Source organism: Pogona vitticeps, chromosome 4, assembly GCF_051106095.1.
Source record: "Pogona vitticeps strain Pit_001003342236 chromosome 4, PviZW2.1, whole genome shotgun sequence".
Lineage (NCBI taxonomy): Eukaryota > Metazoa > Chordata > Lepidosauria > Squamata > Agamidae > Pogona > Pogona vitticeps.
Genome location: NC_135786.1, coordinates 22523849 through 22529848, shown reverse-complemented (window position 1 = coordinate 22529848; position 6000 = coordinate 22523849).

Below are 6000 nucleotides of genomic sequence, written 5' to 3'. Positions count from 1 at the left end.
GTCTTTCCCAGGGAGTCCTCTCTTCTCATGAGATGGCCAAAGTACTGGAGCCTCAGCTTCAGGATCTGTCCTTCCAGTGAGCACTCAGGGTTGATTTCCTTTAGAATTGATAGGTTTGTTCTCCTTGCAGTCCAGGTGACTCTCAAGAGCCTCTTCCAGCACCACAATTCAATAGCATCAATTCTTCGGCGGTCAGCTTTCTTTATGGTCCAGCTCTCACTTCCATACATCACTACACTGCTAAGTCATACCAAAGTCCTATTTCATATTCTGTTCATATAGTGGCCAATCAATTCCCCATGGAGAGATTGCTTGCATGACAGGAATGCAACCATGTCATCTGCATCATTTCCCCCAGCATCTGAAACACAAAGACACGCTGTGCCTGATATACATGCTGCCAATAGTCAACTTGACTAGTAGTCTCCGTGAATCTGTCCAGTATCCTTTTCACGCCACCTAAATTGGCTACATCAGTATATCTTATGGCAGTGAATTCATAGTTTAACTATATATATAAAGGAAGATTTTATCTGTCTTGAATCTCCCACCATTCTTCCACTGCCTGGGATCATCCACTATATCATGAGAAAGGGAGAAAAGCATCCTATCTACTTTCTACACCTTCATCATGTTTTCCCTTCTTGTTTTCCCCCCTCCAGCTAAATAGGCACAGATGTTAAAAAATTTGTTCTAATCTCTTCATCAGTGCCTTTTAGATATGATGGCCATATAATTACACAGTATTTCAGAAATGGCTGCAATCAGGATTTGTTTAACGGTAATATGAAAGTGGTAGTGTTAATTTCAATCCCTTTTCTTGTTATGCCCTATATGGAATTTGCCCTTTTTGCAGCCTTGTGGAACAATGGATCAACGTTTTCATCAAATTGTCTACAGTACCACTATCTCCAAGTCTTTTTCATCGGTCACTGCCAACTTAGAGCCCATCAGTGTATATGTGAATGTGGTATATACAGTATATTTATACCCCAATATGCACTTGTTTACATTGAATCGTGTTTTCCATTTTAGTATCTATAAAAATATATATTTTTGCCTTTCTATGTTGTCTCTCAAATCTCTCCTTGTAATTTCCTTTGTGGCTATTGAGAGGATGACAGCTGATGCGAGTTATAAATCCATAAATTCCAGTGTGCATCTGAAGGCTTCAGTGCAGATCGGGTCTTTTGAGCACATAATGAGTGAAGTCCTGTTATTTGTGTAGTAAATCACAACTAGAGTAGGCCCATTGAATCAATGGAAATCTGGTAAATAAATTCCTCTGTAAGTTCCTTTTATTTTATTGGCCTACTCTACTTAAGACATCTCAGAACTGCAGAGCTAAAAGGGACCCTGTGGATATTCGAAGCCAGTTCCTGTCAAGGAGCCACCATGGAGAATCAAACTCCCAACCTTTAGCTCTGCAGCCAAATGCCTAAATCACTGAGCTGTTCAGCAGTTATAACACTTCTTCTTTTTCTTCCTCCTCTTCCTCCTCTCCTCCTCTCCTCCTCTCTCTTTTGGACCAAAATGACTTGAACAGAATAGCAGAGTAAACATATTGGGCTAAATATAATTGTTAGCCCCAACTAGAGTATATGCATTGAATCATTTTCAGATTGATCAATAAGCAGAAACACTGCCTGAAATCCTGTTGTGTAGTTACGTGAACAGTGTAACACTTATTTGCTTGTTTAACTTTTGGATGCAAATTGATGAAAATTAAGAAACATCCATAGACATTACAGTATGTTACAACACGAGTCGTTCAACTGAGTATGCAATAGATAATGTCTGTTGGGATTTCTTAACTTACAACAATTCACATCTAACAGTTATGCCACTTGTGTAGCTGCTCTACAGTATTTCAGCCATTGTGTTTTATTTCAGACACTGGGTGGGAGGGATGGATTAAACAGTTTTCAAAAAAAGAGGGGACGAAAAGGAAAAGCCATTCAGGAGACCTGAGGAAATAGAGCAGTCTGGCAAAGATTCCCTCAATGTTTAGTGAAATGGAAACTTAATTAGCTGAGAGAAAGTTGTGTCGAATAGACGACAGGGCTCAAAAGCAAATTAAATAAATAATTATTTGGCCTCCTTTTTTATCATATTTCCCTACCACATGTTTATAACAAAGACTAACAGTATGGCACAACAGCAGAACTGAACATCATACATTCTGACCTTTTGTGTTTGTCTCCACAAATACCTATTTATTAATTTATTTATCTACTAAGTTTCTTTTTCCATATTCAAAGATTATGTTAAGCATTTCCGAGGCAGGAAATACTGCGATAAAAATCAGAACTGCTTCTGGTAGAGAATTATACTCTTGTTTCATCAATATACATGAAAACAAAAATGAGTTGAATTGACGATGTCAAATAGATGCCCCCGTCATGTTTAAAACAAGTGTTTATATAATATATCACTAAAGATCATATTAGAGAGTCTGTGCGGTGTAATGGATAGAATATTGGACTAGGATTCATGAGAGCTGGATTCAAATGTAAACTCACAGAGGTGGTTTCCAATTTACCATTTCCCCAAATGGTAAATTGCTCTTTGAACATCTGACATACCTTGACAACAACGCTAGGGTCACTATACATCGGAAGAAATTTGACAGCCCATAGCAGCAAGAAAGGTATATGTTGCTAAAGTAGCCATATGTCCTGCTTTATAGATTCCTGTTTAATGTTAAAGTATAGCAGGGCCCCTGAATTTTCTTTCAAAAAGTTCCCTGGACATTAGCATAGAAAGTACAGAAGCCACCTCTCTGTACCATCCACACAATGGGCAAATGCTCTGGCCAAAATCCTCTTGCGTAGATGCACCGGCATAATACCAATGACGTAGCCTTTGGTGGCAAATTACCTCAAGACGTCACCATTAGGATTATCTTTGTCTGCTGAGTTAAACAACTCAGTATACAGCAGATAATGTCTGTTACTTTTTATGAGCTTTCTAGTACACAACACTTTCAATTGGCAACAGATATACGGTACATGTCACATACCTTTGAGATAAATGTTGGTCTCCTATTTAAATAATGTTTCCAAAGCTTTATCAGCTAAATCCTTTCATGCTGCTCCATGTCAGCATCTTTAAAAAGTCACTGATAACAAAGAAGTTTGCTGCTGGAGGAGAGGAAATGGGATAAAAATCTGGTTCAGGATAACCGCTACAAAAGGATACTTAATTTTGCTGATGGAAGGAAAGGAGAGAAGTCTTTTGTCACTCTTAAAGATTAATGAATAGATTTGTGTGATATATGTTTGTGTGGGCTGCAGTCTGCTTCATCAGTGGATATGCTTCCTGCATGCATGCGTGTGTGTTGCAGTGGTGGTGGTTTCAAGTTATATACCGCTCCATAGTGCTTCGAGCACTCTCTGGGTAGTTACAACATAATTAAGGAAATGAAAATTTGCCCCCCAGTGAGCTATGCATGTGTAAACCGTCCCCCCCCCCATGATAAACTACTTCTGACTATTCTCTACCTGGAAAACCCTGAAAGGGTCTCTACAAGTCAGAATTGACTTGATAGCACATGATGATGATGATGATGATGATGATGATGATGGTTGGTTGAGATGTGGATTGTAAAAACTTGTTGAGACTGAAATGACAATCAGAAAGTACAGACTAGAAAGGAAGAGTGTGGCCTCCAACCCCTTAGATAGAATATTGGACTAGGACTTCAGCGATCCTGGGTTCAAATCTCCACTTGGCCATGGAAACTCGCTAGCACTGGTAAAACCACTCCATAAACATCTCGCATACCTTAGAAGCCCTACCAGGAGGGCTACTTTGAAATTGAAATTGTCCCGGTAGCATATAACACACAACTTTGGGGTGGGGGCTCTCAACAGGGAAACTGTATCCCTCCGAACATTAGACTACAACTCCCATCTGCACCTCCTTTATCATTTGCCATGCTGGCTGAGGATGACAGGAGCTGGAGTTCAACAGCAGCTATCTAGTTCATGCCAGAAATATTGTTCTTAAAATAGCAGGTGGCCAGGTAAGCAAAATATGGAAGATGTTATTGTATGTATTATATATACAGATTACTTATATTTTCTGGGTATACCTCCTCTGTGCTTGCCGGCATTGGCATTCACTGCTTAAATGGGATGCCCCCCCTTTCCAGGAGCAGGAGTGTTTTCCTGCTGTGCACAGACAAATCCTGATGCTGCCTCTGGCCAACGAGAGCAATTAACAAGGCCAACTTCCAGCCAGCAGTGAAAGTGAGAATAAGTGTTCCTTTGTGTCTATCAGTTCCCAGCTGCCCGGATCTTCCTGCCCATCCATTTAACAAAAGAGGACAACCGAGTGAAAGCCGCTGGGAACTGGGTCACCGGCAGTTCCACCACTGTATAGTTTTCTTAATTAAGTCAGAAGAGGAAACTCCCAAGAGGCTGGCCAAGAAGGACTGTGTGCCAAAGAAGCAGATAATGTACTCCCTGTGACCAGCAGTGTGGTCTCAGCAAGCAGCCACAATTTCTTGGAGTCAAGGTCACTGACGTTGGCTTTTAACAGCACAGAGTTGGTAATGGTTCCCTGGAAGAGACCCACAAGTCTAATGTAGTCTTGGTTAGGAGCAGGCAGCCATCATGGAAGGAAGTACATCTGACTCACCTTACAAAATTTGGCAAGGCCAAGGGATGTTCCTGGAGGACCATTTCAAAGTCTTAGTCCCTAATAAGACAGAGAAATAAATTCAGTCCTTCAAAAAACCTCTGGTTCATGAATGTGAGATGTTGTGTTTCTGTATCGACAACTCAGTATGCCAGGAAATGGCCCAATATTGCTGCACAACATCGTGCCCATATTGCCAGCAAGCTTTACATGGCAAAGGGCAACCTGAATGCTGATAATGCCGATGACAGCAGTCAAGATGGTCAACAGCAGTGGTCCCCAACCTTTTCCAAACTGCAGACTGGTTGGGGGGACGGGGGCAGCGGCGGGGGCAGCAGCGGGGCATGTTCACACGCATGTGTGGATGTGTGGGGTATGCTCACGGGTGTGCGGGGTACACATATGCATTGGTGGGTGGATGGGTGGGGTGTGCTCACAGGTGTGTGCGGTGCATGTGTGCATATGCACAAATGGGTTGGGCACCCATGCATGTGGGTGGGTGGGCCTTGTGTGCAGGTGTGCATGCATGGAGAGAATGTGGTGGGAGATCTGTCTCCATGGCCTGGTCCTTCCAAGGCCATGGTTGGGGACCTCTGGTCTACAGGATACCCTCTTGTGCTCTGTCACACCATGCAAGAGAAAATCCCAGAAGCTTGTGAAGGGGATCATTAATGCTATTACTGAAATTAATAAAAACATGTCGGCAAAAGAAAGGAAAAAGAAAGCATGAAAAACATATTGTACTTTTTTGAAGACTAATAGTTTTATTTCAGTGCAGACTTTGGTGGATCAAAGTCACCTTCAGCAGACATTGGAGTGTAAATACATGATCAGTAGATTTATATGGGAAACAGGGGATGTGCCAGAGGATTGGAGGAGGGCCAATGTTGTCCCTATCTTCAAAAGCGGGGGTGGTGGTGGTGGTGGAAGGAAAATGGGAACTGCAGGCCAGTCAGCCTGACATCAATCTCAGGCCAAATTCTGGAACAGATCATAAAGTGGTCATTGTGCAAGCACCTAGAAAACAATGCAGTAATAACTAGAAGCCAACATGGACTTGTGAAGAACAAATCCTGCCAAACTAATTTGATTTGTTTTTTTTGATCAGGTAACCTCCCTGATATTTATTTATTTATTTGGTTTTATACTGCCCGTCTAGATGAATCTACTCTAGACAGAGGGAATGCTGTAGTATATTTTGACCTCAGCAAAGCTTTTTACAAAGCATCTCATGGTCTCCTAATTAGCTAACTAGATGTGGGCGGGATGGATCAAGTGTCAGGTAGATACACAATTGGCTACAGAATTGTACTCAGAGGGTGATGATTAATGGGTCCTTCTCTAACTGGGAGGAGG